Source organism: Impatiens glandulifera, chromosome 9 (assembly GCF_907164915.1).
Source record: "Impatiens glandulifera chromosome 9, dImpGla2.1, whole genome shotgun sequence".
NCBI lineage: Eukaryota > Viridiplantae > Streptophyta > Magnoliopsida > Ericales > Balsaminaceae > Impatiens > Impatiens glandulifera.
In genome coordinates, this window is record NC_061870.1 from 19,263,361 (window position 1) to 19,276,169 (window position 12,809).

At 35.0% G+C, this 12,809-nt stretch overlaps 1 non-coding gene across 1 annotated transcript; it reads left to right on the forward strand.

Moving 5' to 3' along the window:
- The first annotated feature begins 10,622 nt into the window (after positions 1 to 10,622).
- On the forward strand, positions 10,623 to 10,702 carry TRNAL-UAG. The gene has a single exon. It is a non-coding gene; the product is annotated as a tRNA-Leu (tRNA).
- The last annotated feature ends 2,107 nt before the right edge of the window (positions 10,703 to 12,809 follow it).

Sequence of the window (12,809 nt, forward strand, 5' to 3'; positions counted from 1 at the left end):
TTAGTCAAATCAACCATTAATTCTAACCTCACACTCGACAAACCACCCACCACCCGATCTCCATCTCGTTACCTCACACTTTCACCAAACCAACCACTAATTCCGATCTCACACTTTCAGATGCCTATCATTTGTTTAAAAGTTGCGTTACCATATATTATAGTCAAGAATACATTCTTGAAAATATAAATTTACATATTTTGGGATTCGAACCATAGTCTTAAGAATGAAATGTGAACACTTAAACCGATAGACCACTTATGGTTGTTGAAATAATTTTATTATTTTGTGTATGTATATTTATTTTGTATTTAATATTTATTACCAATTAGTTAATTTTTATATTAACATAAAAATTAATAAAGAAATGTAATATAATATATATAAGGTACCACCACCCGACATTCATCTTGTGACCTCACACTTTCAAATGTTAGTCAAATCAACCATTAATTCTAACCTCACACTCGACAAACCACCCATCACCCGATCTCCATCTCGTTACCTCACACTTTCACCAAACCAACCACTAATTCCGACCTCACACTTTCAGATGCCTATCATTTGTTTAAAAGTTGCGTCACCATATATTATAGTCAAGAATACATTCTTGAAAATATAAATTTACATGTTTTGGGATTCGAACCATAGTCTTAAGAATGAAATGTGAACACTTAAACCGATAGACCACTTATGGTTGTTGAAATAATTTTATTATTTTGTGTATGTATATTTATTTTGTATTTAATATTTATTACCAATTAGTTAATTTTTATATTAACATAAAAATTAATAAAGAAATATAATATAATATATATAAGGTACCACCACCCGACATTCATCTTGTGACCCCACACTTTCAAATGTTAGTCAAATCAACCATTAATTCTAACCTCACACTCGACAAACCACCCACCACCCGATCTCCATCTCGTTACCTCACACTTTCAAATGTTCGTCAAACCAACCATTAATTCTGACCTCACACACTCGATTAACCACCCACCACCAGACCTCCATCTCATGACCTTACACTTTCAAATGTTTGTCATATCAACCATTAATTCTGACCTCACACTCGATAAACCACCAATCACCCGACCTCCATCTCGTGACCTCACACTTTTAAATGTTCGTCATACCAACAACTAATTCCGACCTCACACTCGACAAACCACCCACCACCCGACCTCCATCTCGTGACCTCACACTTTCAAATGTTCGTCAAACCAATTATTAATTCTAACGTCATACTCGAAAAACTACCCACCACCCAACCTTCCTTTCGTGACCTCACACTTTAAATGTTCGCCAAACCAATCACTAATTCCGATCTCACACACTCGACAAACCATCCACCACCTGACCTCCATCTCGTGACCTCACACTTTCAAGTGTTTGCCAAACCAACCACTAATTTCGACCTCACACTCGATAAACCTTCCACCACCCGACCTCAATCTCGTGACCTCACACTTTTAAATGCTCGTCAAACAAACCACTAATTCCGACCTCACACTCGACAAACCACCTACCACTCGACCTTCATCTCGTGACCTCACACTTTTAAATGCTCGCCAAACCAACCAATAATTCCGACCTTACACTTTCATATGTCTATCATTTGTTTAAAAGATGCGTCACCATATATTATAGTCAAAAATACATTTTTGAAAATATAAATTTGTATGTTTTGAGATTCAAACCCTAGTCTTAAGCATAAATGTGAACACTTAAATCGCTAGACCACTTATGACTATTAAAATAATTTTATTATTTTGTGTATGTATATATTTTTTGAATAATGATTTGGGGGCCGAGGGTGGGGCTCAGATCATAAAGCGAATCTATGTGGCATTGCCACGCTGGATTTTTTCAATTTTAAAAAAAAATATTAAATAACTTTAATCTGTGACTCTTCGCCTGCCCTAGATTGAATTAAATTGCTTCTCTCTCGTTACTCTCTCTTCTCGCTCCCTCCTGTGTAAACCCTAGTCGAACTGTCAGTCTAATCATTGCTTCTCTCTCATTACTCTCTCTTCTCTCTCCCTCTTGTATAAACCCTACTCGAGCCGTGAGGTATTTCCTATCTCGCCGTGGAAGCGCTCAACTCTTTCCATCATTCTCTTCTTGCCGCCACTTGTTCTCCGTCTTGCTGTAGAAGACCCTCGCCTCCTAATATTTCACCCACCTCGCCTCCTCTTGTATTCTCGCCGTACGTATTCTCTAATATCAAATCGCTTCTTGTTGTCTATTCTCTAAGATCAATGGATTCTCTTACCGATATCAACATCCCATCTACCGTCCCCCCCCTAATTCCGACATTGTTCTATTTGATGGAACCACTGTTGTAACGACTCCAAATGCACGAAAGAGGAAGACCATCCCAAAGACACGAAAGAGGAAAACCAACGATGTTGACAACCAAGATTTTGGAAGGAAAGTTATCTTTTGCGTGTTATATTTCGTAATAACTAGTTATATTGAGCGTAAAATATAGTTATATGAAGCGTACTAAGTAGTTATATAAAGCGTAATTAGTAGTTATATGAAGCGTAATAAGTGGTTATATGGAGTATAATATGTAGTTGTATGGAGCATAATAGGTAGTTGTATGGAGCATAATAGGTAGATATATGGATCGTAATAAATAGTTATATGGAGCGTTCACCTTTGTCATTTTTTCAGTTCGAAGTTGTCAAAAAGAAGATTGCCGAAAACAACGATTCCAAACATTCGCACTTCTCCTCAAGGCCTATGTAAACTCGTGAATGGACTGTCGGACCTCCAGAAGCAAGCTGTCAAGGACATTGGCTTCGGCTCTCTCCTTTCCTTACGTGTCTTCAAATATTTATGCTCAGTAAAGCTAAAAAAACTTAATATAATGCTTAATTATGCTCTATAGTTTATTGTTTGTGGTATCATAGTCAGATCATTTATTTGAGATCTATATAATGAGGCAATTAGCTCAATATAACGAAGCAACAAGTACAATATAACGAGTCAATGATCTCAATATAACGAAGTAACAAGTACAATATAACGATTCAATTAGCTAAATATAATGAATACATCAATATAACTAGGCAATAGGCTCTATATAACGAGTTAATGATCTCAATATAACACTGAAATAATGTGGTAAAAGAGAATTGAGTGGAGACTATTGTTTGTGGTATAGTAGCTGGGTCATTGAATTGTTGCGCATATGTTAGTTCATCCCGCATTTTTCTCTATAACAAAATTTAACAAGGCAATTAGCTAAATATATTACATCAATATAACTAGGCAATGAGCTCTATATAACGAAGAAACTAACACAATATAACGAGTCAATGAGGTAAAACTAACCTTTGTTGAATGTTTGGAGCTGTTAATTACTTTTTCTATGGTAGATAATTCCTGTTTTGTTGGTAGCCTACCTCGAGCCCTCACTCTAACCGGAGAGTGAATCACTTTCTCAGTTGGAGGAGTAGTTGCTGGTGTGGAACTTGTAAATGATCCATGCAGCTGAACAATAACAGATTTGAATTAAATTAGAAGATTGTGAACAATAATATAACTGTGTATTGAGCTTAATATATCTATGTATTTAGATAAATATAAAGGTGTAATGAGCTCAATATAAATGTGTATATATTTGTGTATTGAGTTCAATATAAAGGTGTATTTAGCTCAATATAACAGTGTATTTAGATCAATATATATGTGTATTGAGCTAAATATAACCGTGTATTTAGAACAATATATCTGTGTATTGAGCTCAATATATCCGTGTATTGAGCTCAATATATTCGTGTATTGAGATCAATATAAAGATGTATTGAGCTCAATATAACAATGTCAATATAAAGTTGTATTGATCTGAAGATAAAGTGAGGAAAACGATTAAAGATAACGATGAAAAAACACAATATTAAAATGTAGTAGTCATATAGAGTTACCCGAACAATGTCAATATAAAGTTGTATTGATCTGAAGATAAATTGAGGATAACGATTAAAGATAACGATGAAAAAACACAGTATCAAAACATAGTAGTCATATGGAGTTATCCGACCACCGTCGATATGTTTCTCTGGAGCAGCCACCGTCGAAATGTATTTATATCCAGTTATATCCCGGTCGCCATCGATAAGGTTCTCCGGAAGAACCGAATCTATTCTAGGGTTTACAAGAAATTGGTTATCTGGGAGAGGATAGAGAAAAAAGAAGATACAACCTGGTAAGAGAGAAAAGAGAGAAAATAGTTTCGTGCGCTTACATTTCTTTTTTATATATATATTTTTACAGCCTTGCAAAGCACACATGGCAGCCATGGAGGATTCGTTGTATGGTCGGAGGCCCAACATCGGCCTCCCTATCACTGCTCATATATTTTATATTTAATATTTATTAAAAATATTATATATATATATATATATATGATGAGAGAAAAAATGTATGATAAAAGATAAAATTTATTTATATAAAATTAATGATGAAATATAACATAATATATATATAAGGTAACAAATAAATATAAAATTATTAAGGTAAGTGCATTTATAAAAAAAAAAGTTGTTTATATATATATATATATATATATAATTATGAAGGTAGGTGCATTTATAATAATTTTTTTTTGTTTATATCTTGAATTAATATTAATATAGATTATTTTTTTAAATGATATATGATAAGGAAATATATATACATATATTATATATATAAAATATATAATATATATATGGTAATGTAAAACAAAATTTAATTAAGAAAAAAAGAAGGAGAGATGAGAGAGAAAATACTTAACGACGTGGATTATACATCTGATGACGTGGATTAATGTGGTGTTTATTGACTTTAAACATTATTATATATAACAATTTTAAACAAATTATTTTATTAAAAAATATAAAATCAAGATGATATATTTATAAAAGTTATTGGTTATTCTCAATTAAGATCTTAAATCTAGCCTTATATTGATGAATAAGATGTTTTTCAGTTTCGAATGAAGTTAGTATAATTGTTTGGGGATTCATATCGATTTAAATGTGCCTTCTCCAATAGACTCCTACCTAGATCCCAAACCCAACTCAAAACCCTAACCCGTCAGCAACCCTATTGAATGATGATGTCTAATGACTAATTGCTACTTTGTTAGGATCTAGGTTGCGGCTGGGGAACCGGGGTCTGGCCGGTTAGCGCCTTCACTCAACGGTTGGTGTTTAATCCGGTTAGAGATTAACACTGGGTTTCAATACTACACAAACTGTCACAAACCCTTGAACCGAGTTCAAGTGCGGAAGTGGTTTATTTCAGGTTGAAGCAGCACACACACAAGATAAGTAGAACCGGATTTGGATAAAGTCGGTTTGGAATTGGGTGGGTCGGTTTTGGGACTCAGTAAGTCGGTTTAGGTAGAATCGGTTAGAATGTAAGACCGGCAGAAAGTAAATAACAAAACAGGTTTTTATGGATGTTCGGAGATAAACTCTTACGTCACCCCTTCCTCTCGAAACCGCGAGAAGGATATTCACTAAGGAATACACAAACACAATCCGATCGAGACTTATTTTCTGCTCGATAAACACTCGTACAATTCTCACTGAAATGGTAATCTCACTTCAAATACACGCTTAAACTCTTTTAATGTAGAGAGATAAGGATCACTTATAACTTAGGTTGGTGAAACTCTTGAATGTTCTCTCTTGTAGCTTGTGTAATTAGTAACTGCATTTACTCCTCTTCAGCTCCTTCTTTTATAGGTGAAATGTGTCAACGGTCACATTTCATCTCTTTGAATCTGATTGGTTGAGTAGAGGTTCAGTGTTTCAGACCTGGCGGTCTAGACTTCCAGTGTATAGGTCAAACCGGCTAGGTTTGTCTTTTACTCAATATGGCAACTGTCGGTTGGACAGCTGCCTGCACCTGGAGGATTGCGCCTCTGATTTATCCCGGAGTGGAAAAAGATCTTGTCGGACGGTCTTCTGCAGCCTGCAGATTGTCCTCAGACTTGTATGAATATGGCAATACCAAGGTCTGTCCCTTTGGTATCATCTTCAACAGATACTCAAAGTATCTATTTGCACCGGTCAGTTGTTTAGGTTAACCGGATGATTTCCGTTTTTTCATAGCTTTTAGGTTAACCGAATGTCCAACGATTTTGGCCTTCTTATTTGACCGGTCTTGTCTTCTTGATCGGTTAGGTTCTTGGCCGGTTGTATTGCTTGACCGGTTGAATTACTTAACCGAGCCTAATTTGAACTCTTTAACCGTTCTCCTGCACAGGAAGTTTGTTTTTGTTAAGTTCTATTTAACCGGTCTAATTTTATCTAACAATTTCTCCCTTTTTGATTATTTTACTTAAAATATTCAAAACCATGTAAGAAATGAAAATGTAGGACGGTTGTTTTAAATAGTTCATTTGGCCAGATTTTTGGGAAAAGGCTTAGAAAAATTTTCCGGAAAATTTGAGAAGAATTGTGTCTTTTAAAAGAAATTTTATCTTATAAATTTCTCCCTTTTTGATTATTTTACTTAAAATATTCAAAACCATGTAAGAAATGAAAATGTAGGCCGGTTTCCAAAAATACTTGATATATATATATATATATATATATATATATATATATATATATATATATATATATATATATATATATATATATATATATATATATATATATATATATATATATATAAAAAAAAAAAATTATACTAAGGTAGACATAGGTAATATAAGTAAAGAAAGCCCCTATTTCTTTTTCTTGGGCAAGTATTTTTCTAGCATTTCATCGGTTGCCTTTCCCTTGACCGTTGGAACAGGCCTGGAGGAGGATCCTTGACCGCCTAAAGTACCGGTGAAAGGTGAAACCGATGGAGCAAACAATCTAAGTGGAATCGCTTCAAGACCTCGCGGTCTTTTGGTCAGCGGTACGGTTTCTTCCTCGAGTTTGTCATTTTCTTGCGAAACCGGGTTGCTTGGAGGGTCAATAACTACTTCAGTAACGTTGTCCAATAGTTTTGAGATTGCCGCCCTCTTGGAAGGAGCCTTTCTTTTTCTTGTAACTGGACCGGATGGGGAAGCAACCGCTTTGAACTTCTTATGAGCCTCGGCGAACTCATTATATGTTGACTGTTGACCGATTAGTCGAGCTACGTCTTCATTTTGCTGAATCTCCACGGCCAGTGCGATGTTTTCTAATGTTTGCATATGTCCGGCCAGGTTCGCATTCGCCAGTGCCGTTTCCTTTTGAAGTCGGACCTGCTCGTCCAGGGCATCCTGAATCTTTTGAGCCGCGAGCTCATTTGCCTCCTCAAGTGCTTTATCGGCTGCCAACTTTGCCACTATAATCTCCGCCAGTTGTTCGGTGACCGCCTTTAAATCGGCTTCGGTCTTGGCATGCTTCTCTTCAAGCATTGTCACCTTCTCAAGTATGGATCCGGCTTGGGCACCGGACAGACCCCCTTCAATCTTGTTCAGCCTTTGATCGGTTGTTATTTGGTTTAGTTCCGCCAAACCGACCTTTTGGCCGTTAAGAGATATATCGGTCTCCAACTTCTTAGTTGCGGCCTCTAATACCTTAGTTCTGTTAGTTGTGTCACTGAACAAATGGTCGGTAAGACAGTATTTGTCCTCAACGGACGTGATCCGTCCAACCGCGGTTTCTAGCTCTTTATTGGTGGACTCAATCATCTCGATGTATTTAGTTGCAGTTTCTTTTATCTTCTTTTACCACGGCAGAATGGCGACATTGACAAATTCCTCGATTAGGTCCTTGACCCTTTCTTCTGTTACAGCCGGTACCGATTCATTGTCGGTTTGAAGAGATACGTGCTGATCAGTGGGCGGTGTACCCATCCCGAGTTCGGTGTTATTGATTTCCTGTTCCGGTAAAGGAGAGATATGCTCGTCTTCGGCCGGATTCGGACCGCCTTCATCCTCAGGTTGAGATCTGGAGAAGACCGACGCCTCTTGGTGTTCGGGTTCAACTTCCAACCGTGCCAGCTCCTCGGTCAGTTCCTGTTCTTTGACCGCTAGCATGTCCAACACCAAGAGCTCAAATTGAGAGTCCGTCGTCCCTGAGATATGCTTTCTTTGAAGAAGTTGGATGTGTTCGGTGAGCCCCAATAACCGGGCATACGGTTCGACCATCTTACTTCATCGAAGAGCGGTCAAGACGCTCTGAGCCTTTGTGAGGTTGATGACTTCCGCTTCCATCTCAACCAGCTTTTCGAATTTCCGGTCAGCAGGATGTTCCGGTAGCATGTTGGTGTAGAAAATTTCCTATCGGTTCAGGGCCCATTGAAAGTAGACGTCGCTTGCCGCGTGAGCCTGATCGTGAATTTCTTTCATGATTTGTTTGACGAGGTCCTCGCCCATTTGCTGAATGTGTTCATCCGTGGTTTCATTTTCTTCTTGTTGTCTGCCCGAACCGGCATCAACATTATCAGTTCTGGCCGATTGTTCTTCGACCATTGGTTCTTTCCCTTTGCCAGTCCGATCCTTTCCGGTGTGGTGTGAAGCGGTTCGGCCAGAGCTGGATGCCGGATTTTCTGTGTTGAGAGTGTCGGACTGCGGATTAGCCGATCCGGTCGGTTGCTTATCCGCCTTGCTTCCAGATTTTTCTTTAGCCGGAGCCTTCTTCTTTTTAGCTGTTGTCTTTCTTCGGCCGCTTGTATTGCTTGACTGGTTGAATTACTTAACCGAGCCTAATTTGAATTCTTTAACCGTTCTCCTGCACAGGAAGTTTGTTTTTGTTAAGTTCTATTTAACCGGTCTAATTTTATCTAAAATACTTCTTTAGGCAGAATCAACATCCTATGTAAGCATGTAAGTTCATTCAGAATGATACTATTTCTTAAAAGAAATTCTCTAGATGTTATTTATATCAGCAAACCTTGTAGGGTGGTACTTCAGAGGTTTATGTTTGTCTAGAATGTCATTATTTGTTGCATTAATCTTCTTGTCTTCTACAAAAATAATTACCAATATCATCCACATCTTCTCAAATTACTACTACCCACAAGAAGCAATGGAAAATTTTTCAGATGTGGTTTATGTTATGAGTCTAGGATTGGATTTTCTGAGTGCCACTTTGTTGCACATGCTCCATGTGTACTCGGAATTAGAGGTATGTTTGACTAATATTGGATTTACCACTTATATATAATAAAAAAAACTAAAATATTAAATATGCATATGGCTAGTTATACATATTATATCATAACAAATTTACTAGTAAGATTAGGTATATTTTGATGTATGTCTGTTTTGGTCGAACCACTATAAATATTGTGTAAGCGTTCTTTAGTTGCTTTCTTTCGTTTTTGCAATTGTTCGGTATTGTTATTATTCTTGCATTAAGGAATACTTCATCTCTTGGTATCCCAACAATATGTCTGGATGAAAAAGTGTCATTAATTTATATGACCTCATTTAAATTAGGATATAGACAGTGAAAATCGAATTTGAGATCTCAGTCTTATCAGGGTGTTTAAGAAATATAAACTTGTGAAGAATAATGATAAACGACAACTAACTTTTCACAAACACATTTCAATCATTCTCGAGGATTGACATATATGTCGAATAGAACACGAGACATCCTCATGCGAAACTCAAAAAGCGTCCGAACAAGATAATATTTAATGTTTTACATGTGAATAAAGTTTGTTATGTCATAAAGTTTGTTATGTCATATCTAACATATGATAATCATGAATCTTTTCAAAATAGATAGTGGGACATGTCAATTGTCCATGTCTCAATTTGTATGATGTTTTGGGTAGAACATGTGAAAAACATACCTAAAAATAAGAATTAAAATAACCATCAAAATCATGTAAAATATTGTTCAAAATAAAAACTTATTTCTATATCACTAACTCGTCTCAAAACATTCTTTAAGTGAAAGAATATGAAGGACTTTAGTGTGTCATTAATATCATTTTGTGAGTTAGGTGGACTCTATGAGTTTAAACTGTGAGAATATTTGTCGAGTATCTCTTCTAAGATCTTTATTTTTGTTAGAACATTATCCATGGTAGTATCTTAATTGACGACAAATTTATATCGTATACGTGTAAGAGTTTGGATTCGTGTAGTCTCAAAAACTATTAGTATAATGTATCATTGTCTTTCTCGAAAGATTCTTCAATGATGTGACCAGACATATTAAGTTTATCCATAGTGACATCTAGCTCACGCTCTTACAAAGCTTGGTGGAAAAGGTTCAGTGCCTCCATTAGCTCATAGTTTTGTATTATATTTTTGAGTATATCACTCTTAAATAATTGATATTCCAAACCAACTATTTTTTTAATAATTAATTAAAATTTTAATATTTTAATTAAATCATTTTTAGATGTTTTAACCCAGTTTAATTTCTAATTAAAAGTGTTTTTCTTATTGTTCAAAGGTGTGGTCTCTTCAATAAATATTTTTTCTTCTAATAATTGGAATATTAAGATTGAACAATACCCAAATTACTCATATTTTATTTTATATATTGTATTAAAATATTAATGATATTTTAAAATTTTACCTAAATCGTTCAATTAAAATCATTTTTATCCTCAACATTTGATTAAATTTAATACAATATAAAAAATAAAACTTGTGTATCACATAAGACAGTTTGGCCGAGCGGTCTAAGGCGCCAGATTTAGGCTCTGGTCCGAAAGGGCGTGGGTTCAAATCCCACAGCTGTCAATTATTTTTTATTTTTTTAGTTTTGTTTTCTTGGACATGTTTTCTCTTACAAGTTCTTGGAATACATTCCAACATTTAACACAAAACAAAAATGAAACTAAAAGAATTACATGTAAGAGTAAGTACTTGTTTGATTGTAAGAATAAACTAAATCAAACATTCATAGAATTCAGCCCCAAATGATCAAGTTCCAAGTTATTTGCATGAAAATTTTGGAATAATTGTATGTCTTGGACATGTTTAAGATCTTGTACAAGTTTTTGGAATACATTCCAACATTTAAAACAAAACAAAAAAATGAAACTAAAGGAATTACATGTAAGAGTAAGTGCTTGTTTGATTATAAGAATAACTGAATCAAACATGCTTAGAATTCAGCCCCAAATGATCAAATTCCAAGTTATTTGCATCAGGAGTCTCAAATTCCAATTTAATGTATCTTCAAATGAAAACACCAAACATTCATAGAATTCAGCCCCAAATTGTATGTCTTGGACATGTTTAAGATCTTGTACAAGTTTTTGGAATACATTCCAACATTTAAGACAAAACAAAAAAATGAAACTAAAGGAGTTACATGTAAGAGTAAGTGCTTGTTTGATTATAAGAATAACTGAATCAAACATGCTTAGAATTCAGCCCCAAATGATCAAATTCCAAGTTATTTGCATCAGGAGTCTCAAATTCCAATTTAATGTATCTTCAAATGAAAACACCCTATTTGATAGATAAAAGAAACTGGTTTCAAAGCAATAAAAAAGTCAGAGCATCCGATTTTAAAATTGGAGTAATTGTTTAATGATAATTTATTTTTTTATTTATAGTTTTTTTTACACTAACAAATGAGACTAACCATGTTTTAATTACGGTAGTGTAGTATTCACATGATTCCATGTTGCATTTGCTTGATTGATTGTTGATACTTGATAGTTTACGTTGTCAGCTGATTAGTACTAAATGAATTTAAGTATGGAATTTTAGTTAATCACAAGAAACCCACTTGATGAAATTTGATATTAGAGTCTTGGATCTAGGTTTAACAGTTAATTAATGTTTTCAAATTTCATGAATTTTCTTTTCTGACGAGTGGTTGAGCTTGTGGTGAAAACTATCACCCTAAGAATGAAAGCGGAATAATAGCAACCGTAGTGGAATACAAAACAATAGCGTAAAAGTAAGAAAAAAACGAAATAACGATACAAGAATCTTATCTAGGTTCAGACCAACAATGTCATATGTCCTGCTTTCGGAGAATTAATTCAATAGAGTTATAATAAGGATTACGAACTCTAACTCTCTCTGTTTGTTCTAGATTTTAGTCTCACATTACTCTTCTCATTTACAATATATATATATATATATATATATATTATTATAATTAATAATTAGGGTAAAGATCATGTGATATCTTTGACATCTCCACCATGATATGATATCGTGTCGATTTAGTTGACATTTCTATAATAATACAATTAAATTGACTTCTTCACCATTATGTGATTTTATGTCTTTTTGAATTCAACAAATAATCGCACATATCTTCCATCTCCTTTTTGTGCCTAACATTGAGGTACACCAAATTTGACATCAAAACCCTAGGTCCAATTCCACAAATTCTTCACATTGCCTCTATGTCTATTGTCAAACGAATAAGCCTCATCACCAAGAACACCCTAAAACCAATTCTCTTATTTCTCCGCTTACGTTCCAACCTTTGTGACGTAAATCAAGTAGAAATATTTCCAAAACTTGATTCTCGTGACAACCTTCATGGCCATATCTGCGAGATTTTCATTTATGTGAATCTTCTCCCCAACTACCGCTCCACTCATTATGACATATCGAATGTAGTGAAGTCAAATGTTGATGTGTTTTTTGTGCTCGTGAAACATCAAGTTCTTAGACAAGTGTATGGCACTTTGGTTATCGCAAAATAACTCCATTTTATCGTGTTTCACCCCAAATTCACCCACGAGACCCTTCACTCAAAGTGTCTACTTAACGCCCTCCGACATAGAGATATACTTGACCTCCATTGTTGAAAGGGAAACTACGGAATGTAATTGTGCCTTCCAACTTATCAAACATCCAAATAGGGTAAACACAT